Source organism: Rhinatrema bivittatum, chromosome 2 (assembly GCF_901001135.1).
Source record: "Rhinatrema bivittatum chromosome 2, aRhiBiv1.1, whole genome shotgun sequence".
NCBI classification, from domain to species: Eukaryota; Metazoa; Chordata; class Amphibia; order Gymnophiona; family Rhinatrematidae; genus Rhinatrema; species Rhinatrema bivittatum.
In genome coordinates, this window is record NC_042616.1 from 559,600,986 (window position 1) to 559,627,489 (window position 26,504).

General features: G+C 44.2%; 1 protein-coding gene across 1 annotated transcript in view; it reads left to right on the top strand.

Moving 5' to 3' along the window:
* The first annotated feature begins 1,008 nt into the window (after positions 1–1,008).
* The window catches only part of DSEL (dermatan sulfate epimerase like), a 40,978-nt gene continuing 15,482 nt past the window's right edge, over positions 1,009–26,504 (top strand). Inside the window, exon 1 of the mRNA XM_029590916.1 lies at positions 1,009–1,715. The gene's annotated coding sequence lies outside the window, so the exon portion shown is untranslated. The remainder of the gene's footprint in view (positions 1,716–26,504) is intronic.

The window sequence follows — 26,504 nt, forward strand, 5'->3', positions numbered from 1 at the left end:
CCATTTAAAAAGTTGTAGTCATTTTGGTTTTAGTGGTCAACATTTTGAATGACTATATTCATTCAATACTCGAAGAACTAAAATTCCTTTTTGCTTCCAGTAGAAACTGGAGACAAAGTTACTGGTTACCAAATAGTAAGAATGGAGATGCATATATATATTTGAAAAAAAGTGTAAACAGAAGTTATGGCACAATAGAACCCACTAGATCTTCTGAAGCCCATGGATATCACTACCCAATCTAACTGCTAACTTTCATTGTTTATCCCTGCACTAGTTAAATAATCGTCACTAGATCACGTGAAGAATCTGAGCAGTGAGCTGAGGCTGAATTCCTGCTTGTTCTTTTAGTTGAGATTAAGGACCTGGATAATATTTGGGTGGTGGGTGGGAGGGGAGAGGAAGTGAAAGGTGCTGGAGGAAGGAAATATGTTGGTTCCATTTTCAAAGCACGAGGATTAAACGTCCTGTTCAAAAACAGCATCCTTATTGAATGAGAAATCATTTAAAACAGTGGTTCCCAACCCTGTCCTGGGGACCCCTCAGCCAGTCGAGTTTTCAGGATCTCCACAATGAATATGCATGAGAGAAAATGTGCATGCTGTTTTCTCTCATGCATATTCATTGTAAATATCCTGAAAACCCGACTGGCTGGGGGGGTCCCCAGGACAGGGTTGGGAACCACTGATTTAAAAGGTTATAGCTTTTCATTACTGACAACTTTTTTTTTGTTTTTAGCATGTTTCCATATTAGACTGAAAAAAAAAATGCTACAAGAGGTTTTGCTTTAAACATTTAACAATTGGGTATGAATTCTTTCTGCATGAAATAAGGATGAAAAAGTCTTCAGAGAGACTAAAACCTTTTATTTTATTTGCAAGCTGTGAGCACTTATGTATTCCTCTCAGGAATGCAGGCTTGGAACCGAGACGGCTCTAGGATCCAGGGGGCAGCTGGCAGTGAGGCAGCTCTCCTGCTCCACCCCCTTTCCCGTGTCAGTGTTGCCCTCCCTGTGTTCTCTCCCCGTCTCGCTCTCTTATTTCTTCCCTTTCGGAGCCTCAACTGATGGAGCTGTGGAGTCACGAAAGTGCCTCTCAGAAACTGTGGATCTGCTAGGGAAATGGAAACAAACAAAAAAAAAAAGCATTATTAACTGTATCAAGAGGGAGAAAATATAATATGCCTGCAAGTTCCTAAAGACGCTGGGAGGAACCTGAAAGATTTTGTTTTTTTAAAAAAAAAAATAATAATTATATATCTCTACAATGCTTAAAGCTTGTTGAGACAGACCTGGTCTCCGTGTTCGCAAAGTACTATTGCTGTGCCTGGATACCGTTAGGAGTACGGTGGCTTCTTCAGTCTCATGTTCCTAGGTTGGGGACAGTTTGATCAGCCCTGAGACAGATTTGCCTAAAGAATAGAGCACTTGAAGAGTTGGACCAAATGGACTTCAAGGAATGGCCAGCGTCATGTGACAGAGTTAAAAATCCTTTTCTTTCCCCCCATCTTGGGGAAATGTGGTAGGAAAGACAGCAAAAAAAAAATAGAAGAAGGCGTGAAGAATGCCAGGGATGCTCCTTCCTGGTGTTTCTCTCCATCTGTCGCACAATGCCTCTTAAATAGTTTGTCACACTGATGGTGCCCTGCCATTTGCACTGACAAATTAACGTGCTATTTAGGTGGAATATGAGACAACCACATCACTCTCAGTTAAGGTAAGATACTTATTTTTAAATAATACTTTAAGAACAGTCATCAAAGAGATGGTAAATGTCAGTTACTTAGTAGCAAATAGAAATTCTAAAATCTAACTACAAGACTAAGTAGTAATGATTCTTGAGTGCACTGTTAAATCGAAACTTGTTAAGTTGTTGAAACTGACATGTTGCAAAAAACCCCCCCAAAAACCGTCTCCACTAACTGGTTTACAGCACCCTCTAGTGGCCTCGGGTGAATTAAATAGTTACAGATCGTACTACACAGCCTCTCCCTCTTATATAGTGACATGTTATTTCCATAACAAAATCGCTCTCAGGAAATTAGTTGTGCCTGGAGTAGGTAGTTTTAGATTTTTATATTGTGCTTATTATACCGAGTGTGTGTGTGTGTATGTGTCGGCGGGGGAGGGGGAGAAGGATTAATTTCCTGTACTAATTTTTCAAAAATAGTACTTGATAGGGTGCAAAGATTACTGAATTGATTAGGAGAACATGGATAGCAAGGAAAGAATAAATGCACTCGAAATATAGTTTGGATAACAAAATTTGTATGGAGCATCTTGCACTGCTCAGTTGTGGAGCACATCATGGATCACGTGAACCTCCTGGGCTTTGCTCCCCAGATCATACACACAGTACATCATAACAGAGATGTTGATGTTGATCCACGTTTGCAATCATACTCTCAGCATTGCTGTATGGTGTCAGAAAGGTACAAAAACACAGCAGGTGCAAAATTGCCTGAAATAAAAGAGTGTGCAAGGTCTTATGATTAATTAAAAAAATAATCCATTGTGAATAAGGTATTGTTTGTACTGGCTGTGGAAAAGGTGAAAAGACTTGGGTTAAACATACATTTCCATGAAAATAACTTAGTTTATTCTTCATAACACGTTTCCTTCTGTAAAGCTGAGGATTGGTTTGTGACACTATAGGAAAAGTTCATTGTAACTGGGCAATGTGTACTTCCTCTACATAATGCCTGTCTTCAAAATGTAATTTGTATCTACATTCAGTGCGTGAGCCTAAAGCCATAAGTAAGCAAAGAGAAAAGCAGACAGCTAGAGAAAAGCTTTATCAGTGATTACATTAAGTAACTAAATTATATTCTGGTGGTTTAACTGTGAATCTCAGAGGTGCAACTGAAATATATATTTTCTGTTTCATGCAACAATACCTACTTTAGAAGACCAAAAAGATGAAACTATTTACAATTCACAGTGAAGCAGTCTTTTAGGAAAAGAAAATGAAACATTTAAAATCACCAAATTATGTAATCTATTGGGAATCAGTGAATGAAGATAACACTTGTTCTATAATCACACTCTGTCTTTTTTTACCCATTTTGAAGTTGCAAGAAAAGTAATGTAAAATAACTTTGATATAATAAAATGGAGGATCGCACACTGAATCACTGCAAAAACTTGCAACCAATAATGCACTATTTTTGTGAATAATGGACCTTTTCACAATGGGCCCAATTTAACCAAATTCATAACTTAGAATCTTTTTTTTTTCCAAAAATATATTTTCATACCTCCAGCCAATGAAAATGACATGCTATGTTAAAAAAAAAGCAAGTCCCAGGTATCTTGGGGAAAGTAGATGTGCATAGTACATTATCAGCTTCATGTTTGAAGCTTATTATTCTTTTTTTTTTTTTTTTTTTGGATAAGGGAAGGCACCATCCCAACATCTCCAGCCTATGAAATTGGGTGGAATAAACTTAGTGACAATGCTGTCTTGAACAAGAATCCCAAAACACTCGCCCACACTTTAGTTTGACATGCTGACTTGCTTCATAGGTATTGATGAGGAGATAGAAAAGGAAAAAAAAAAGAAATTTTCCATTCCCGATTTAAAAAAAAAAAAAACAAACAAACAAAAAAAACCTGTCATGATTAGAAGAGAGTTCAAGAGGGTGCTATGGAAGTCTGACATGTATCTGGAAACTTAAAAAAAATAAAATGCCATGGCTCGTCTACTTGGCTTACAATGCTTTATCCTCACTGCCTTATCAGCAGCATTGCAAATCAAAGATAAGCAATCCATTCACGGGCAACACAGAACTGTATTTTATATTTTTCTTTGTTACTGTGTGTCTGTGTCATCTGATCTGTATTCAGTTCACAAGATCCCTTGTGCCATGGACATGTGCTGTGTGATGAAGATGATGAAAAGTGGATACGTGTGAGAGTGCCTGTAGATTAAAGTATGTGGCATGCATGTGTAAAGTATTATATGTGTGTGTGTGATTGAGGGGAGAATTTGTGAATGAAAAAAAGATAAGCAAACTAGTATAAGAGAGATGGTGTGAACCTTGTATAGGGTAATGTAGGGGTTAGGATATTCCAAAAACACATTATTTAAAAAAGTGAGTGCAGTTCTTTGTGGTGGAGAAATGGGTATTAGGCCTTTTAAAGCAAACTGTACATAGTAAATTTAGTTAGTGTTTAAAACTGTGGGAATGTTGCCAGCCTTATTGGTTTGGTGTTATCCAAAAGAGTAGATGAAACAAGTTCATTCCAGCTATCTTTCCTGTTTTTCAGAGATCCCAAACCTTTAAAATATGTTAATGTTACTTGCATAAGTGATAGAACTGCCTGGCTATGGTAGTGTTTCCACTTACAACTACTCCTGTTTCCCATCAGTGTACATATATTTGTATCTTAGGGCTTCTGGAGTAGAATAAAGGGCTCTTAAGAATTTGCACAAATATGTGTTTTTGTGCATCAGTGGTGGAGTGGAAATTATCAATGAAGTATCCCTATGCTCGCCTATTCTTAGGGATGTGCTATCATTTTTAATGACATTGCCTATTTCATTTCATATCTTTTCTCAACTGAAATGATAAAATAATTCACAAAATGCTGTGTTTTTAAATTTCTTGTTTAAAGCATACTGTTTTGAATGAATGCCACTATGTTGATTTAATGTGCTTGTGCACAAAATCAAAAATAGTGGGCAATAAATCAAAATAGTATGCACTGAATGGAAAATTAAACAAACCCAAAAGAAAACCTAACAATCCGCCCCCCCCCCCCCAACCTAATAAAAACAAAAGAGGAGGGAAAAACAAAACAAACCGAAAGTTTTATTGATGAACACTCCTACCTATGATATTCTACTGGATCTGTTGATAATGTTCTTCAGTAGCACATGTTTTATTACATAAACCCTTCAAGGGGATAAAACTTGCTGGAAGCTAGCCAATAAAGTTGTTGACATATGTTTGTCTATTAGGTCTAATTCATCAAAATGTCTTTTGCACTCTGGAGCAAAAAAACCCAAAACAAATATTAAATATTTGGAGGTCAATATTCAAAGCACGTTCAGCGCTATTTAACCAGATAAGTGTAACTTATGCGGCTTAAGTAGCGGCCACTGAATATGAGCCTACGTTCAGCAGCTGCCGCTTAGCTGCATAAGTTACTTATATGGCTAAGACATTACCCGCATAACTTGTGGGCATATAGTGGGCAGATCAGGGAGGAGCAAATAAGCCATAGAAGTTATGCAGCTAACTACTGATATTCAGACTTAGCTACATAGTTATGAGGGTCTAAACTTAGCCGGTAATAACTTATACAGCTACCAGCGGATATATATATTTGTAGATTCAGCAGCTTAGCTGTGACGTTGAATATACTGTGTAACGTAGCTGAATACGTTATATTTGGCTAAGTTACTTAAATGGCCAGCTTTGAATGCTGACTCCTTGCTCAAAAGCAGAATGGCTTGCTCAAAAGCAGAATGGCTATTCACAGATCCCCCAGAAATCCCCCAGAGATCCCCCCAAAAATCCTACATCTTGTTTCTCTGGTGTCTCCTCTATAATGAAACTAGCCACGCCTTAAACCACAAAATGGCTGGTTATAAAAGGCATGAGTAATCAATCCCTGCTCTCCTAGGTGGGAGGCAGGCAAGAGGGGATGGATAGCTCAAGATGTTTTAGAAAAAGGGAAACAGAGCTAAGACACTATATGTCTTAGCTCTGTTTCCCTTTTTCTAAAACATCTTGAGCTATCCATCCCCTCTTGCCTGCCTCCCACCTAGGAGAGCAGGGATTGATTACTCATGCCTTTTATAACCAGCCATTTTGTGGTTTAAGGCGTGGCTAGTTTCATTATAGAGGAGACACCAGAGAAACAAGATGTAGGATTTTTTCCTCCTGCCTCATCAGATTTCTGCTTTTTGATGTAGGGGATTGGCCTCTGTTCACAACCTGCCAGAGGATCCCTAAGTATTTAGTTCAGTAGATACATTTTTGGCGGATTTCCCTTTGGGGCAAAAGGGCTCTCAATCCAGAGGACTGAAGATCGGTGAGCACCACTCTACCCACTAAGTGGGCAAGATCGGTGGCAGATCTTTCTGAGTGAGATTTTTGATGGCCGAAATGTATCCTCTTATTTTAAGAAGGAGAATAAACTTTTGTATTATGAAGATGTTCTATGCCACCCCTCTTCACTGGGACTAGGCTGGATCAGCAGGTTCCCACCCAAAGTCTTTTCAACCCGAGGAGTCAGCCTTTCAGAGCAGCTTAATGAAGTCAAGGGAGAGCGAGGAGACCACATCTGGATCTCCACTAATTTGGGACCAGGACACCGGGCTGGCTGTTCGGGAAGATGCTGGACTGTAAGGTAGGATTTTACTATGCTAGTAGGGGAACCCATACTTAGCAACCCCAGTTAAGCCGCTGGGAGAGCTTTGGGTGCACAATTTACACCAACATGGGAAGCTCGACTAGTGCGCTGAAAGAAAAGGACACCTACCATCAGTGAGACACTCTATTTGTAAAGACATTATCTGTAACTGCACAAGTATTTAAAGAGGGCCTTTTATTTGCCTTAAACCAATCAGTAAATTATTATTTAACACCCATCTCTTGGATCTGTTTGGTTATTCACAGCATCTCCCTCCAGAGGATGCCACAGCAATAAATACACACAAGGGACACACTAGTGCTTCTTTCATTGTCTGGGCCATAGACGAGAGTCTTCCCCCATAGAAAGAATCCCCCCTCAGGGATCAAGAGTCGAGCTGGGAAGGAGTCAGCCCTAGGGATTATAAATGTGATTGTGTGCCCTTGAGACTAAAGAACCTGGGTAAGGGTTACATCACTAAAAATGTAACATGTATACACTCCAGTGGCATTTAGCATAATAGCATGTGAAGACTAAAAAAATAATCACTTCTAAACTGTGTATATAATGGTAGCACACAGATTAACCCACAAAAATGCAATGTACATGCCATCTACCTCTGGCATTCCCCAGTGCTAACTGCCCCAAAGTGAAAGGCCTGGTTAGTACACGGGATTCGCTCTCCACACCAGCACTCCACCTTCTCTCTAGTAGCCATCAGACATCCAAGCCATCATCCCCCCCAGGAAAATATTGCACTCCTCCCCTGAGCTCCCTCTGACTCCCTAGCATGAAGCTTCCCCCTGTTGGGAAGGGTAGAGGGGGCTTGGGAGTCAGTTTTCTTCAGATATCGAAGGTGGTGCCTGATAGCTGTCGGGTTGAGTGATGATATTGATGGGGGGTGGCTGAGTCAAAAGGTAGGGGAGCGAATAAATTGTCAGTAGGGAACAGGGAAAAAAAACCCTGTGTGAACTGTTCCTGTCTCTTTTGGGGCAGTTAGCAGTGGGGTTTCCAGATGCAGCCAAATAATGTTAGGCCTAGCGTGCATGCTAAAGATTTAATGCCTGCTCCAAGGCAAGTATTAAATTGTCATCATTAGTAAGCACACAGTATACAGTATAGCATATGATGGAGAGCTCACCACTGTTTCTCATGCATATGCTAAAGACTTGTTTGCATGTGATATGTCTACATTTAAGTGTGACTACATGCTAATTTTAGTGCTTAGCTATTGACATCTTCTGAATCCGGATTAGCATGCACTTAGCTGTTATTGCCTAGCACATGCTTGCAAAACGGTTTTTGGTGCACAGAACAAGCTTTATTGTGTAGGCCCCTAAGTGCCTAAGTTGAAACAAAAAGAAAGCTGTATTGAGAAGGGCCGTTTTTATATTCAGGAAATATACACAAGAATACTTAGATGTGGGTAGGTCACCTGACTATAGGATTCTGAAGATCGGCTTTCTTGGGAGTTCTCAGTGTGAAAATCTTTGGCAAGAGAGTTGAAAACCCCAGACTGAACCGCTTGCTCCTTCTGACCTAAAGCTGGACGTTTCCCCCTACCTGGGATCTGTCTGCTTCTGATCTGGTGCTCCCAGATTCAGAAACCTAGCATCTGCTCTCTGGGAGAGTTCACATATTCTCCAGAATCCTGTGCTCACCCCAGACCTTCTGGCACTTCAACCCTCAGCTGGTGCTGGGGATCTAGAGAAAGACGCACCATCTCTTTCCTGCTCTACTGGGTCTGGGGGAGAAATGCTGCTGGTGCTGTGCTGACAGAGGGGCACCGTGCTAATTTGAAAATATCCATGAGAAACAGAACAAATAACAAAGGAACAGGGAGGAAGCAGTTAAAGGGGAAGAGAAAAATAAATATCCAAATGGGGAATAGCCTGGGAGGGAAATCTAGTAATGAAGGAGAGGGAACAGGGCATTAACTTAGCTTTTTCTGGTACACAGCGTAATGCCAGAAATGTATTTTATTTATTTATTTATCTTATCCATTTATTTAATTTATTTATTTATTTGTTAGCTTTTACATATCAACATTCGTGGGCACATCAGGCCGGTTTTCAATATAACTGAAGGAGGAAATTACAAAAAACCAGGGTGGGGGGAGAGGGAGCAGATAGGAAGAGAGAAGGGGCGAGAGAAGAGAGAAAACGAGTGTTAACGAGCCAATGTACCTTTTGTGCAGGTCGCTGCCACTAAGGAGGGTCTATTCCTGTTTTCTTATCCTTCTTGGTAGCACCTGTCTGCTGAAAAGGTATTCTGGCACCTTCAGGGGGATTTCTGGCTCTATCTTGTGTACCAGAAAATGCTGCCTAATACCTTAGCTTTCTTTCTGTCCATTACTCCTCCTCGCCATCAGGATCTGCTTCCAACTCGTCTCCTCCTTCTTTCCTTTTTTTCCCCTATTACCCTGTTTCAACTTCTTTAATCTTCCTCAGAACTGACTGTGCTTCTTTTCCACCTTCCTCTGCACAAGGCCCTGGCGTCTCCTGGTAGCACTGGCACAAGGCCTTCGCTGCGTTGACTCTCTTTGCTCTTCCTGTCTAGTCTCATCTCCTTTTAGCTTTTCTCTGTCTCTGTTTTTCTTTTTTTTTTTTTTTCCTTTTTGCTCTTTCCCTTTGATTTTTCTGCCTCCCCTTCTTGTCATTTTCTCCTTTTCTTCCTTCCTTCCTCATTCTTTCCATCTCACATACTATTCCTTATTTTGCCGTCTCTCTTAACCTTTAATCTCTCTTTGTCTTTTTACCTTCTGTGTTTCCTTGCTTATGGGAACAACTGCAACTCCTCTCTGGGGAGGGAGATCAGAATTAAAAAAAACACAAACAAACAAGGAATACAACACTCCTAGCAGGTAAAAGTGTGTAAAGATGGGATCTAGCCACAAGGTATAAAACTTTGTGTCTGGGGCCCTCTGTTCCCATGCAGATAATGGCCCAGGTTCTGTGATGAAACACAGCTCCAGCAAGACACACGCACTGGACCCCTCTTTCCCATCCCTTTTGCAGTTTGGTAAATAATATATCCACACCCGGCGAGTTATAATCCAAATGTTACTGAACAATGCTGAACAGAATGACAAATGCAGAGATGGATGTGGCTGAAAAATAATGAATACAGAGGTAAAACAGACAATAGCAGTGAACAGAAATTGTATATGGGTGATGGTAGAAAAATGAGGCACATCCCTACTTTCAGTTCTGCTATTTAAACAGAAGTTTCTTCCAGAGCAACTTAAGTTGAAAAGACGGCTATGGAAACGTTGACAGTATAACTTTCTGTATGGGTGGTGGTGAAGTGCTTATTTCCGGTTATGAGCTCAAGAAGATGCAGTCCTGGGTGGAATTTATGGAACAGTAATTCCTGACCATCTAATGAATAGGTCTGTTTACCAAAACTTGATCATGCGCTAATACCCGCTAACACATGTTGGTAATAAATAGGCCCCAGTGAGATTAACAGAGTCTGTGTACTAACAATGGCTCTTAATGAGCATTAACTCATTATTGCACTTTGGTAAATAGACCCCAAAACATCAGCTTTCTCTTGTCTGGAGCAATTTCTTTCCCTCACATCAAGGTAGTCTGTGGAAGGTCTGTCTGTGTTAAACAGTTATTGATCTAGTTGCAGACTGCTGCTTTTTAGCACAATCTGCAGGAATTAGCCAGATCCTTTTAGTTTTGCAAGCTTTTCCCAGGAGGGTGTGACTGTCAGACAGTGGTAAGCAGATACTTTCATTTCAACTCGCCTCTCCCAGCACTTTAGCCCTGCATGTGAAATTCCAGCCCTTCACCAACTTACTGTTTTGGTTTTTCATCTTCCCAGAGAGAGGGAAACCCACATTCTCTTCCTGACTGGCAGATTTCTCTCTCTCCTGGATTGTTGTGGTCAGGGAAGCAGAGCGATTGTTTCAGCCTTCCCCTCTAGCTACTCTCTCTCTCTCTGTTCGTGTCTTTGCAGAGTTTTCAGGTCAGAACACACTCTCCTATCCCAATTGGCCCTTCTTATCAGGCAGCATCTTGCTGGATACTAGCGGTGTCAGTCGCACACTGTTGTTTTATGTCTTAGTTAACGATTTTAGATACTAACTAGGGAAAACTGCCCGATGTTGCTAGGGTTGTCTGGTCCATAACAGCTATAAATTTTAAAATCAAACAAAAGTGAAAATAATAAATATTGCTCCAGACAAGAGAAAGCTGATGTTTTGGGGTCTATTTACCAAAGTGCAATAATGAGTTAATGCTCATTAACAGCCATTGTTAGTTCACAGACTCTATTAATCTCACTGGGGCCTATTTATTACGAACATGTGTTAGCAGGTATTAGCGCATGATCAAGTTTTGGTAAACAGACCTATTCATTAGATGGTCAGGAACTACTGTTCCATAAATTCCACCCAGGACTGCATCTTCTTGAGCTCATAACCGGAAATAAGCACTTCACCACCACCCATACAGAAAGTTATACTGTCAACTTTTCCATAGCCGTCTTTTCAACTTAAGTTGCTCTGGAAGAAACTTCTGTTTAAATAGCAGAACTGAAAGTAGGGATGTGCCTCATTTTTCTACCATCACCCATATACAATTTCTGTTCACTGCTATTGTCTGTTTTACCTCTGTATTCATTATTTTTCAGCCACATCCATCTCTGCATTTGTCATTCTGTTCAGCATTGTTGAGTAACATTAGGATTACAACTTGCCGGGTGTGGATATATTATTTACCAAACTGCAAAAGGGATGGGACAGAGGGGTCCAGTGCGTGTGTCTTGCTGGAGCTGTGTTTCATCGCAGAACCTGGGTCATTATCTGCGTGGGAAGTAATTAACAGAAAGCATATAGAAAATTAGGGAAGCTCTCTATAAAATGCCATGAAAAAATATTATACTAGAGACTCATTGCCCAACTGTAGAGAGCACTAAATAGCAATCGTTATAGAAGAAGATTAAAAAGCACCAGTTCTAGTACAGATCCCTGGGCCACAACACTATTTACTTTATTCCATTGAAAGAACTGACCAGTTATTCTTAGACTCTTTTAACCAGCTCAAAATCCACAACAGTGGCATACCCACAGTTGGGCCTAGGTGGGTCATAGACCACCTACTTAGGGCTCAGCCAATCAGGAGTGCTTAATACCAGCAGAAGAGGCTTTCAGGATGGCCGCCATCGTTCCCATCTCACAATGGCAAAAGGAGAGGGCGTCTGTGTACCCCATCCCACAATGGTGAAGAAGGGGGGTCTAGCAGTGTCTGAAGTAGATGCCCTGTGTATGTGTATGTGGATGTGTGTGGAAGCTTGTGTGTGTGTATATATGAGGGGAAGTCTGTGTATCTGTATGCATGCGAGGAAGCCTGTGTGTATGTGTTTGTGGGAGCCTCTGTCTATATATGTGTGTGTGGGGAGGGAGCCTTTGTGTTCATATGTATGTTTGCGGGATCCTGTTTGTTTTTGTTAGGGGAGACTGTGACTGTGTGTATGTGTTTGTGTATATGTGGGTTTGCTTGAGTGTGCATCTGCCTGTTCCTGTGTGTGGGATCCTGAGAGACAGGGCTTTGCAGACAGAGCATCTTGTCTTTGAACAGTGCACCTTCCACTATTCAGGCCTGGACATGACATTGTGACCAATACAAGACTTTTAAGCATATAGATTCATTTTAACTTGTATATGGTTTTATATATGTGTTATTGTCAGCCACCAAGAATCTCTAATCAGGCAGGCTGCAAATCTTTTAAATAAATAAATTAATTAATTAATTAATTCATGTCTGTGTTAGATACTCTCAGATTGAACCCTGTAATTGCAATTATGTAGTGCTCTGAAAAGCATAACACATAAGAACATAAAACATAAGATTTGCCATACTGGGTCAGACCGAGGGGCCATTAAGCTCAGTATCCTGTTTCTAACAATAGCCAATACACGACACAAGTACCTTTCAAGATCCGAAACAGTAAACAGATCCCATGCTGCTATTCCATAGTGATAAGTAGTGACTATTCCCTATGGGCCTGCTTTTCAAAAGCATTTACATACATAAAACTGGGGTTTACTCAAGTAAATGCACTTTACTCATGTAAAGTGGGCTTTTGAAAATTGCAATAATATATGCCATTGAATTGCCCATAGGATTTACATGTATAAGTGCACTTTACGCACATAAATGGCTTTTGAAAATTGCTACAACAGTATGTTACATTTACACGAGTAATTCCTTTGAAAATTCACCGGTATGTCTACTTGGCTAAGAACATAAGAACATACAAAATTGCCATACTGGGTCAGACCAAGGGTCCATGAAGCCCAGCATCCTGTTTCCAACAGTGGCCAATCCAGGTTACAAGTACCTGACAAGTACCCAAACACTAAGTTTATCCCATGCTACCGATGCCAGTAATAGCAGTGGCTATTAATTCCTAAGTCAACTTGATTAATAGCAGTTAATGGACTTCTCCTTCAAGAACTTATCCAAACCTTTTTTAAACCCAGCTACACTATCTGCACTAACCACATCCTCTGGCAACACATTCCAGAGCTTAATTGTGCATTGAAAGAAAAATAATTTTCTCCAATTAGTTTAAATGTGCTACTTGCTAACTTCATGTAGTGCCCCGTAGTCCTTCTATTATCCAAAAGAGTAAATAACCGATTCACATTCTAGATCTCTCATGATTTTAAAGATCTCTATCATATCCCCCCTCAGCTGTCTCTTCTCCAAGCTGAAAAGTCCTTTCCTCTTTAGCCTTTCCTCATAGGGGAGCTGTTCCATCCCCTTTATCATTTTCATCATCCTTCTCTGTACCTTCTCCAGTGCAACTCTATCTTTTTTTAGATGCGGTGACCAGGACTATACACAGTACACAAGGTGCAGTATCACCATGGAGCCATACAGAGGCATTATAACATTTTCTGTTTTATTCACCATTCCCTTCTTAATAACTCATAGAATTCTGTTTGCTTTTTTGACTGCTACAGAACTGAGCCTAGGATTTCAATGTATTGTTCACAATGATGCCCAGATCCTTTTCCTGATTGGTAACTCCTAATATGGGACTTAACATTGCATTTACAGTGTGTGTTACTTTTCCCCATGTGCATCACCTTGCAGTTGTCTGCATTCAATTTTATCTGTCATTTGAATGCCCAGTCTTCCAGCCTCTCAAGGTCCTCCTGCAATTTTTCACAATCCACCCTTGATTTAACAACTCAGAATACATTTATGTCATCTGCAAATTTGAGCACCTCACTTATCATGCCCCTTTCTAGATCATTTAGAAATAGATTAAAAAGCATCAATCTCAGTACACATTTCTGAGTTATTCCACTGTTTACTTTTCTCCACTGAGAAAATTGACCACTTAGTCCTACTCTTTATTTACAATCTTTTACCAGTTTGCAATCCACAAGATGACATTGCCTTCTATCCTGTGACTTTTTAATTTTCTCAGGAGACTCTCATGTAGCACATCATCAGACACTTTCTGAAATTCAAACTACACTACTTCCATTAGCTCACCATTATCCACATGTTTATTAACCCTTCAAAACAATGTAGCACTTTGGTGAGGTAAGATTTCCCTTTCCTATGCTGGCTGTATCCCATTAAATCTCTTGCTATATGTTCTGTGATTTTGTTCTTTAAAATAATTTCCACAATTTTGTTGCATCGGAGCTGGACCCTTGGGCTGAGGTGGGGTTGAGGCAACCCGTAGGCGAGGACCTATGGGTCCCCACCATCATCAGGTGGAGTGGGCTGAAGCTAGAGGCCGCTGGAGCTTCACTATACCTGTCCTCGTTCCCCTCAGGTTGAGCCTTTGGGTGCCGTGGCTGGCAGGACTTAGATGGGCCTCGAGGTTAGCTAGAGATGAATGGTGATTCAGCCCAGAGACAGCAGTCGATAGATGGCGTAGTCCTATCCTGGACTGGATTCGGTACTGGAACTCAGGTGCCAAAGGAACAATGAGGAACTGGAGGCGCTCAAGCAAAGGAAGGCCTAAGCCATGAAAGTCCACGTCCAGTGGATAGGCGAAGGGACAGGCTAGGATCAGAGCCGGCAGCCAGTGGAAGGTGTGGCAAGCAATGTAGAACTCTGAACACAGGAAAGTCTGTAGCATAATCGTTCAAAGTAAGGTTCAGGGCATGGATAAGGCAGGCATGGTCAGGTGTAGCGGAGCTCCGGGGCTAGAGAGAAGCTGAAGAGTAGTCAGGTGTAGCGGAGGTCCGGGGCTGGAGAGAAGCTGAAGAGTAATCAGGTGTAGTGGAGGTCCAGTGCTTGAGAGAAGCTGAAGAGTAGTCAGGCGTAGCAGAGGTCAAATCCAGAGAGTCAGTCCAACACATAGATGAAACAGGAACTAGGAGAACAGGAACCAGGAACCACAGGAAAACAGGAACACAACGATGAGACGAATCTAGGATCAGCAATGAGTGCAAGGAGTACGAGGAGGCCTGTTGCAAAGGCAATGCTATGGAGCAAGGCCTGAGCTTTTATACCGTGAAGAGTCTGACGTCAGCATCCAGGTCCGCGGCCAGGTTCCCTCCGCGGGCCCTTTAAAAGAATCAATGATGCACGTGCGTGCATTCCTGGGGGGGGGGGGGGGGTGGCGCTGATGGTGGCGTCTCTCCGCGGGCGACTTGGAGAGGCCCGACGAACAGGGACATCTTGGCTAGTAACATTGGTAGCGTGGCAGGGCTGGAGGCACTGGAGAGAACTCGAGGTCGGAGCTGGCGGCCCACTGCCGCCAGCGAAGAGGAGCGAGGAGCTGGAGTCCATCTGAAAAGGTGAGACAGCCGCCCCGCGGGGCTGCCGCGGGTGGCATGCGTAACAGATTTTTCCCAGTACTGAGGTTAGACTTATTGGTGTATAGTTTCTGGGATCACTCAAGAGTCTTTTTTAAAGATTAGGGTTACATTAGTCACCTTCCAATCTTTAGGTACAATGGACGATTTTAATGATAGTTTAAAAATTACTGGGGTACATTTTATAATTTTGCGCGAGCGCGTACTTTTGTTCGTGCACCAGGCGCGAACAAAAGTACGCTGGATTTTATAAGATACGCGCGCGCAAGGGGGGTGCACATTTGTGCAACCTGCGCGCGCCGAGCCCAGCGTGCGCTGCCTGTTCCCTCCGAGGCCGCTCCGATTTCGGAGCGGCCTCGGAGGGAACTTTCTTTCCACCCCCCCGCATCTTCCCCTACCTAACCCACCCCCCCCCGGCCCTATCTAAACCCCCCTACCTTTTGTTGGTAGATTTACGCCTGCTGAAAGCAGACGTAAATCTGTGCGCGCCAGCGGGCTGCTGGCGCACCATCACCCGACCCGGGGGGCTGGTCCGGAGGCCTCGACCACACCCCGGGCCGGCGCCACGCCCCCGGTCCTGCCCCAAACCACCCCCTGACACGCCCCCTCCCCGCCCCTTTTACGAAGCCCCGGGACTTACATGCATCCCGGGGCTGTGCGCGTGCCGGTGGCCTATGCAAAATAGGCGCGCCGGTGCGCAAGGGCCCTGCGCGCGTAAATCCGGCCTGATTTATGCATGCAGGGCATTTAAAATCCAGCCCACTATTAATAGATCTGTAATTTCTTTTTTTAATTCTTTCAGAACTCTAGGGTGTATACCATCTGGTCTGGGTGACTTGTTACTATTTAGTTAGTTTGTCAGTCTGACTTATTTCATCCAACTTCACCTGAGATTTGTTTCAATTCTTCTGAATCTCCCCAACATCTCAGCAGTAAACACCAAATAATTTTATTTAGTCTTTCCATGATGGCCTTATTGTTGCGCTGGAAGTGGACCCTTGGCCTGGTGCAGGATAGGTATGGCCCTCTGAGGGATCCCAGAGGACACCTGCCGACAGGAGGCAGAGCACAAGCTGGAGGTTCACCAATAACGTCCCGGGGGCTCCGTGGGTTGAGCCCTTGGATTCCCGGGCTGCCTGGGCTTAGGTGGGCCTATAGGGGTCTCCCGGAGAAAAAGTGGAGAGGTGTGCCCACAAAGAGTAGCGGGGCACGGCTGATGGTGAACAGATGAGCTAGACCGGAACAGAGAGTACCAGAGACCACGGGTACAAGGCAGGAACTGAAGATCCTCCAGGCAGGATAGGCAGCGCCTAGTGGTCTAGCTCGTGGAAGGCCGCAGACAGCGTCAAGACAGGTGGGCATGGTGGTCTCAGGAGAAGCAAAGAGAGTGTCCGAATGGAGCACAAGGGTCAAAGCCAGGGTATCCATCCAAGGATGGTCAGCCAAAGCAAAAGTCAGTTCCAGGTAGCAGTCCAAGCGTGGTCAGAGGCAAGCAGAGGTCAGTTCCGGGTATCAGTCCAAGCGTAGTCAGAGGCAGGCCAAGGTAAGTACTGGGAATCAGTCCGAGAAGGTACAACCTGGTTGCAGAATGTGGAACAGGACTCAGGAATGAAGGAAGACAGGAACAAACGCAGGAACACTGGAACGAGATCAGGAACACAGGAACAGATGCATGAACACTGGAACAGGCACAGGAACACTGGAACAAGCCCAGGAACATGGGAACACTGGAACAAGTACAGGAACACAGGAACGAGGACGGCAACTAGCTCATACAAGTACAACGACCCGTTTGCCAAGGCAAGGTTCTGGGGGAAGGACCTCGTCTTAAGTACTGTGCTCAGGTGACGTCCTCGGGAGGCAGCCGGGCTTAGGTTCCCACCCTGGGCCCTTTAAGAGACGGAGTGTTGGCAGCGCATACACCTATGGGCGTAACCGAGGACGCCGAGGACGCGGAGCCCCTGCGGGAGCTCCGCCAAGAGGCCTGAGCAACAGAGGACATCCGGGGAAGGCACCGGGGACGCCGGGGACTGGCAGCCGTGGCAAGGAAGGACAGTCCGGGCCCTGCAGAGGGGAACTCGAGGTGAGCAGGCCCAGTTGTGGTACCAGCGCGGCTGGGACACGCAGCACTTATCTTCCCTAAGTGCTTCTTTAAGCCCTTGATCATGAAACGGTCCAATCTGCTCCCTCACAGGTTTCCTGCTTTGGATAGATTTTAAAAAGTGTTATTGTGAGTTTTTGCCTCTTTGGCCAGCTTCCTTTCAAATTCTCTTTTAGCCTACCTTGTGAATGTTTTACATCTAACTTGCCAATGCTTATGCTTTTTTCTTTTTTCTTTAAATGGATCCTTTTTCCAATTTTTGGAAGAAGTTCTTTTGACTAAAATAGCCTCTTTCACCTTATCATGCCAGCAGTCATTTTCCTTCCTTCCAATATTTAATGTGTGGAATACATCTGGAGTAGGGTAAACTCCTAATTTTTGTAGCTGCACATTTTTCTATTTTTCTCATTTTATCAAAATCTTCCTTTTGAAAGTTTAATGCTAGAGATGTAAATTCATTTAATGTCCTCCCTCCAGTCATTATGTGTTGCGCTGGAGGTGGACCCTTGGCCTGGTGCAGGATTGGTACGGCCCTCTGAGGGCCGTACCAATCCTGCGCCAGGCCCTCTGAGGGGGTGCCTCCACCAGGAGGCGGAGCACACAAGGAGACAGAGGCAACCTGGAGCTTCACCAATAACGGCTCGAGGTCTCCACAGGTTGAGCCCTTGGATTCCCGGGCTGCCTGGGCTTAGGTGGGCCTCTAGGGGTCTCCTGGAGAGCTGCTGGAGAGGTGTGTCCACAAGGAGTAAGGGTGCTCAGCTGACATTGAATGGATGAGCTAGGCTGGAAGAGAGAGTACCGGAGACTACAGGGACGTAGCAGGAACAGAAAGTCCTCCGGGCAGGGTAGGCAGCACCTATTAGTCTAGCTCGAGGAAGGCTGCTGCCACTATCAAAGCAGGCAGACCTGGTGGTCACAGGAGAAGTGAAGAGAGTGTCTGAATGGAGCACAAGAGTGAAAGCCAGGGTATCCATCCAGGGATGGTCAGCCAAAGCAAGGGTCGGTTCCAGGTATCAGTCCAAGCGTGGTCAAAGGCAAGCAAAGGTCAGTTCCAGGTATCAGTCCGAGCGTGGTCAAAGGCAAGCTAAGGTCAGTTCCAGGTATCAGTCCGAGCGTGGTCAAAGGCAAGCAAAGGTCAGTTCCAGGTATCAGTCTGAGCGTTGTCAAAGGCAAGCCGAGGTCAGTACTGAGTATCGGTCCGAGAAGGGTACAACCTGGGATGCGGAACGTGGAACAACTCAGGACGATGGAACACAGCAACAGGCACCGGAACTCAGGAAGGACCACGGGAACAACGAAGGAACTCAGGAATACTGGAACAAGCACAGGAACACAGGAACAAGCACAGGAATACAGGAACAAATATGAGGACAGCAACTAGCTCACACTGAATGTGACGACCCGTTTGCCAAGGCGAGGGACTGAGGTGCAGGCCCTCGCTTAAGTACTGTGCTTACATGACATCATCAGGACGCGCCGCGGAGCAGTTTCCCGCCCCTAGCCCTTTAAAGGGCTGGCCGGTATGCAAGCGCATGCCTAGGGGCGGAGCCGAAGCAGCGGAGGACACCGAGCCCTGGTGTGGTGCGGGGAGCGAGGCCTTGGACGCCGAAGCGCTCAAGGGAGCCGGGGACACTGCTGCCTGAGGCCGAGGATGCAGCTGGTTTGCCGTGGCAGCGGGGGAGGCGAGTCCGGAACCCGCGGAGCTAGGAAGAAGGTGAGCAGGCCCAGGTGCGGCCGGGGTGCGCAGCATTATGTCAAATGTAATCACAGTATCGTCACTGTTGCTGAGCAGCCCCACCACCATTACCTCTTTCACCATCCTGCATTCTGCTAAGAATTAGGTCTAAAATGGCTCCGCCTCACAACAGTTCCCAGTTCAACTGCTCAATGAAGCAGTCATTTATTTCTTCTAGAAACTTTATCTCCCTAGCCTGTCCTGATTTAACATTTACCCAATCAGTCTTGGGGTAATTGAAAATTCCCATTGTTACTGTGCTGTCAAATTTGTTAACATCTCATCGTCTGCCTTTTCATTTTGGCCAGGTGAATGTTAAGTATACCACCACTGCTATACTGTTCCCCATCACACATGGAATTGCCACCCATAAAGCTTCTACAATGCATTTAATCTGCTGCTGGATCTTTATCCTGTCAGACTCTATGCCATCCCTGACATTCAGAAGCACCCCCTCCCACCAAGTTGATCCACCCTATCATTGTGATATAATCTGTATCCTAGTATAGCAGTGTCCCATTGGTTATCCTCCTTCCACCAGATCTCTGAGATGCCAATTATGCCTACTTCATAATTCAATGCTATACATTCTAACCTTCACTTTTTACTTTTAGACTTCCGGCATTAGCATGCAGTTATTTTAAAGTATGGTTGTTTTTTTGTTTGTTTTTTTTTTTGTATTAACAATATGCTTATTGGTTGATGGGATAATTTCAATCTTTTAATTGAGGAGATTCTGTACTTATAGGCACATGAGCTACTTTTACTTTCCTTGTAACGTCTCTATCAGGATGTCCTAACTCCCTTATTTTAGTATCCTTTCAAAATGCCTTCCTCTGAAACATGCATTGCTGAATGACTGTTGGTTTTCCCCCATGTTCTAGTTTGAAAGCTGCTCTATCTCTTTTTTTTTTTTAGGAAAAAAAAGCAGCATTTAAATAAAGGCACTCTGCCTTTAGAATTATAATTACTGATTACTTATTTATTTATTTATAAACTTTTCTATACCGATATTCGTAGCGACATCATATGATTAAACTCAAAGAGCAGTTAGGTTAACACTAGGAGAACAAACTGGCAAAACTAGACCAACCCTACACAATCTAAAAGCATTTCTATAAAGTGCTGCTGCTCACATTTGCTCCCATGGCCTATTGAGTCTGAGCATTCATAAGTGATATGAGAAGATGGAACAGGTATGAACTTAGATGGTAATGGTGGGGAAATGATTATCATATCTGACTGCAACTTGCCTTGAGCTCATCTTTGGAAAAGCAAGTAATTAAATCTAAAATCCAAATCCACAATCATTTTGCTTGCTATATGTGCTATTCCAGTGCCACATCAGTGCTTTTTTAAAATGAAAGCCCAAACCCAGAAAAACTGGGAGCCTTCCCAGATATAGGGAAACTGTAGATCAATTGGTTTCTTATTGTGTTGATAGATACTATTGGAGTATGGCAGAATACTCCAGTCCGCCACTATAAGCCCTTATTTCTATTCCCTGAGATTCAACGTCTTTTGAGCTATCCATTCCTCTCCTCCCACCTAGGAAAGCCAGGATTGATTGCTCTTTGTTTTATAACTCAGCCATTTTGCAGTTTAAGGTATGGCTAGTTTCAATTCAGTGCAGACACCAAGCAGTAAAGATGTATGTTTTTTCCTCCCTGGTGAGGCCTTCCTGCCTCATCAGGTTTTTGCTTTTTAAGTAGAATCTCCTTTGTGCACACCCTGCCAGAGGGTCTCTTAGAGCAGTGGTCCCCAACCCTGTCCTGGGGGCCACCAGCCAGTCGGGTTTTCAGGATATCCGCAATGAATATGCATGAGAGAAAATTTGCATGTTATGGCATGCAAATTTTCTCTCATGCATATTCATTGCGAATATCCTGAAAACCCGACTGGCTAGTGGCCCCCAGGACAGGGTTGGGGACCACTGTCTTAGAGTATAGTTGCAGTAAGGACCTTTGCTTTGCTGGAACCCCTGTGGGACTCCCATTCCAGGACTGAAGACCAGTGAGCCCATTCACTCCCTGAATGAGGCAAGCACCTGTGATAGGCTTGGCTGTATGAGATCAGGGGTGGATAGCAGGAAAATATTGGCCCGGGGGATTTTTTCAGAACTAGCCCATAGGGTATCTGATGCCCTCATTCAGTTTTCCTGCAACACATATGTCAACAGCTCCTAAAAGCACACTAAGTTAACCCTGGAACCCAGCAGAATTGAGCCAAAATGTCTCCAAAATAATCCTCATCTTTCCTAAATAACTAAAAAGATGAGCACATTCTAGATCAGGAGTGAGCAGAGCTGCAAGCCCTGTTCCATCTATGCAAATTGGTTGGGTCCCCTGCACATCTGTTATATCTTATATAGAGATATGTCCTGAATTTCTGATCTGGCTCTTGAACCAGTTGCAAGAAATGACACTGCCCGTAAACACCAGATAAACATACGCTCAATCACAGATTTTTAGACTGCAGAAACTTTATTGGCACATAGACAGTGATAACCACAAATACACATACTCTTTCTCAGACACAAAGACATTTGTAATTTCTGATCTTTTATTCTACATTTGATCTGTCTGTGTTCTGTGTGTATGTGACTGAGATGAGGTAATTTATTAGAGGTTTGTTTTAGCCTTATTTGTTGTATTTTTCAATATTATATTGCACTGGTGATGAACTGCGGCCTTTTCAAGAGTAGGGTTATTGCTGTTTCATTTCTTGGAGTTAGTGCTTCTGAGGTATGGCAGGTTTAATAGACATGTATAGAGTGGGGTTTGTTTGTATTATTTTACAGTGCACCTGGTAGTAGAGGGAGTTTGTGATGCTGTTATTGAGATGACACCAGAATCAGAATATCTTTTTTTGCATGGTGAGTTGTACAGGGAAATGTCTTAGTTCTGCTCTGCACCCATTGTTGGGAAGTGGATGCAGAGCATATGCTTATATTTAGTCAAATGATGGTCATGTGCTCAGTGTGTCACTCATGTGAGCATCATCTCTCAGGTGTGTCCTGATAGAAAAAAGGTCGAGAAACACTGCTCTAGGAGACTCGCTGGTTCCACAGCTAGCTTTTTCTCTCAGAGTTCAGTACAGTCACCTCAGACAGGAGCCTTCCCAACATTGCATAGGCACTTTCTCTGGGCTTACTCCCTTCCTTCCTATCCTGTAGCTTTCTTCCACTTCTCTGCAACCCTCCCACCACTCTAGTGCATTCCCAATGACTGCGGGCTACACAGTCTGCTGCTTTTAGTCTCTGCTCTGCCTACCAACTCCAGGAGAGGAGGGACCAGAAGTAACCCATACTATTCCCTGGGCTTACAAAAAGAGAGAATTAAGCCCTGGCCGAGACTGGAAATAGCAATGTAGCACAGTTCAAGATGGAATCCTGATTTCTCTTGTGGCAAACCTTACAGACTTGCAAAGACTCTAGGCCCCATCCTACCTACAACTAATTAAAAAATATGCATTTATAGTAACAGATTTTACATGAAAAAGAATATTCAGTGTTCTAAGGTAAAAATATCACTTAAAAAGTATATTATTGATATGCACTGCTGTGGGATCAACCAGAAAACTCTGAAAATAAAGGACACCTGCAGCCATGTTATTGGAAGTAGGGATGTGCATTGTTTTTTTGACGAATTAAAATATCGTACAATATTTCCTAATTCGTCATGTTTCGGTTAAACCAATAAACGATCACACTTTCCACAAATTTTCTGGAAAATCAATTTTCGGTTTAGTGCGCGCTAATGGGAGTTAGCGCACACTAACGGTTTTCTGTTAGCGTGCACTAATCTGAGCTAGTGTGCACTAATGGGAGTTAGTGCGCGCTAAACCGAAAACGATTTGATATGAAAAAAAAATGCTGATCCACAGGAATACGAACTTTTTCCGCGGCTACACGAAAACAAAAGCGGAAACGATCAGGCATCCGATGCACATCTCTGATCGGGGGAATTGTAAAGCTTTAAGTAAACTTAATTACAGTATAGTAAACCTCCCATACAAAAATATCACTACCTGCCAGGACTTAAACAGAAACAACCCTACCTATGAAAAGGCAACACTGCAAATATTACACCAGCCCTAAAACACTAATACACCTAATATTAGGAAAACAGAACAAGCCAAGCTTAAGATCCTTACACAGAAAAACAGAAACATCACCATTCCTTATTTAATATGGGTAGCCAGGACTGATGCTTTTGCCCAAGCCCACCCCTTCACAACAGAATAAATACACACACAACAAATTTGGGAGTCAACAGGCCGCAGCTTTATTAAAACACCCCCGGAGCCCGAGCCATGCAATTGTAGCAATAAATCCCCCCAATTCCGCCCATCCTCCACCAACCAGCAAGATGGGCACACCCAGGCTATCCCAGTCTGCAAGACATGCAAACCCAGACTATCCCAGCCTGCCAGATGGGCACACCCAGGCTATCCCAGCCTATATGAAGTGCCCATCTTTTATCAAATCCCACGACTCCCGCCATCACCAAGCAAGGAGCCGATTAGATCGACCCCCGCCACTGTCCAGCAAGGAGCCATATCAGCAACAACTGCACCCAGTTGTTCTGCTAGGGACCCCTGACATGACCCCTGTCAAGTCAGACAACAGTCAAACCAAGGCATAACCCCCCAATTGGCTCGGGCTACCCGCCACAGGCCACAGGAGTCCTGGCCCGAGATGTGGCCAGGACTCCCACAAAGAATACATTCCACGGTCTCCTGCAGCGAATTCAAGAATAGGTCTAAACCAATAAAGGATAAATGGACCCCATCCTCACAGAAAAGACCAGCATCCAGGTCCCAGGACCACTCATGCTGAATATGAACCCCCCCCCCCCCCCACCATCGAAGTCAGCCAAGAACCAATCTGCTGATTGGCTTTGGCTCAAAATCGAAGCCAAATCTTTTTCTTGATCGCTGCAGGTCGAGGAATTATATCAGACCAACAGAGAACGGTGGCAGGCAGCAGGACAGAAACACACATTAAATCCCTGCGCACCATGCCAACGAACCAGCAGCCAGACATCTTATCCCAATCATTCCCCCCAAGATGAATAATTAAAATATGTGGGGGGCTGAAACAATCAAGTCCCCAACACAAACACGATAACAACTCCCTCCAGCACATCCCCCGCCACCCCAACCAACAGAAGGACACTCCACGACCTCCCAAGTCCAGGTGTGTGCCATAAGGGCGCCCTTGAGCATGCGAATAGGCCCAGGCCACATACGACTATGTCACAGCGGACTGCATCTGCAAAGAGAGGAAAATTAATATCATGTGCGATTAATGAGAACCCTTGCGCACATACTTAGTAAAAGCATCCAACTTCCACCTCCCTATTCTTTGGATCACTCCACCCGACAAGCCAGATATTGCCGCAGAAGTGGCTGCACCAATGCGAAATGAGTGAGTCCCAAATCTTGAAGAATCCATTCCTAAGGCAGACAAGCAAGCCCGCAAAACTGCCTCAAATTGGTAATTCGTCAAAGGCCTCAAATCTCGATGAACAAGAAAGTGAGCACCCCTCCATTGGGCGAATTCGCCCAAAGGCAACACCATTAGCCACAGGGCAAATTTGCAAGCCCGGCACAGGATGGAGTACCACAGAGGACCTTCTGCCCAACTGATCCGTCTTGAATCTGTGAATAAAAAGAACAACCAAATCCTCACTAAGATGCGCATGCTGAAATAAAAGGCCAGATGCCTCAGACCCCTTGGTCGCCCGTGCAACCAACTCGCTAATGCGAAAGGCACCGAAAAAAGCCCAGACAAAAGCCAAATGAAACAGACAACATTCATAATCGTCACAAATGTTGGACAGCCTGTGCCACAATTGGCACAGAATGTCATGGGTAATAGGCAGGCATTTGTCCACCACCAGGGGAGAACCGCGAGCCCAACCCGCCAGTAACCGACGAATCAGGAACCTTACCACTGGAAAACCACAACCCTAGAATCACCAGATACTCTAGCCCTTTCAACAAACTGCACCAGGAGCTCATCCAAAACCGGACCCCACTGCCAACCCTGACTTGGTAAGAAGGACACAACCTTATTCACTGACTTCACCTCCAGGTGGAAGGAGCTAACGATGCCCGGAGCAGCTTCCATGATTCCGGGTGCTGATGCTCCAGAGAAAAGGCAGCACCAATGCCCCCTGCTGCTCTGCTTCTGGTGCGAGCTCCCAAAACAAGGTCCACTTGCAACGAGAAAGAGAATCAGCGACAGATACACTAGGGACATGATGAGCCCACACAGTGATATTCAACCCCATACAATGCAGCACGAACTTGCGCAGTAATTACAATACCAATACACACTTCACTGCCCGCTTGTTGATTACCTCCACGACACCAAGATTATCTCCACAAAAGACCACCTTGCTGTCCCGAAGCTGAGAACCCCACAGGAATACAGAAACCACAATAGGAAACAATTCCAAGAAGATAATGTTCTTGGTGACTCCAGCCTCCTTCCAATCCTCTGGCCAAACAGCCACGCACCAATCACCCTGGAAATAAGAACCAAAGCCCACTGCACCAGCAGCATCAGTAAATAATTCCACATCGTGGTTAGATACTGCCTCACTTTGCCACAATGAACAACCATTAAAGTTAGCCAAAAAACGGTCCCAGATCAACAACTCTTCGAGCATCAGCTGAGTTATGTGAATACGATGCCCACTCTTTCGCAATCCGGTCATATTGTAACTCATTCTATGGAGACAAACCCTGGCCATAGGGATCACTCGACCCACAAAGTTGAGACTCCCCACTAAGGACTGCATCTGATGCAGAGTCATCTTCTTTGTCCACATCGCCCGCGATACAAGATCTCGCAGCAATACTACTTTGTTAGCAGGCAGTCACAAAGTCATCTTGACCGAATCCAACTCAATGCCCAGGAAAGCCAAACAAGTACAGGGGCCCTCGGCTATGGGGATCCCAAAATCTGTAGCCGTACTCTGAAAGCACCGTAAGAGCTGCAAACAAGTTGCCGAAGACGCATTACCCACAAACAGGAAGTCGTTCAGTTAATGAACAAGGTTTGCTACCCCGGCTCTTTCAGCAACCACCCAATGAACAAAAGAACTAAAAGCTTCAAAATAAGCACATGCAATGGTACATCCCATAGTCAGGCATCTATCAAAATAAAATGCATCCTGAAAATGAAAACCCAGCAAAGAAAAGCATTCAGGGTGGATCGGGAGAAGCCTGAAGGCAGACTCGATGTTCACTTTTGCCATCAAGGCCCTCGTGCCACAGCGACGGACCACTGCCACCGCCCTCTCGAAAGATGCATACCGCACAGTACAGCGATCCTTAGGAATGTAGTCATTTACCAAATGGCCTTCCGGGAAAGAGAGGTTATGAATCAGATGGAACTTTCCCAGTTCCTTCTTCGGTACCACTGCCAAAGGGAAGAAAACCATATCAACCATTGGAGGGACCAGGAAAGGACCCACAATCCTACCCAGAG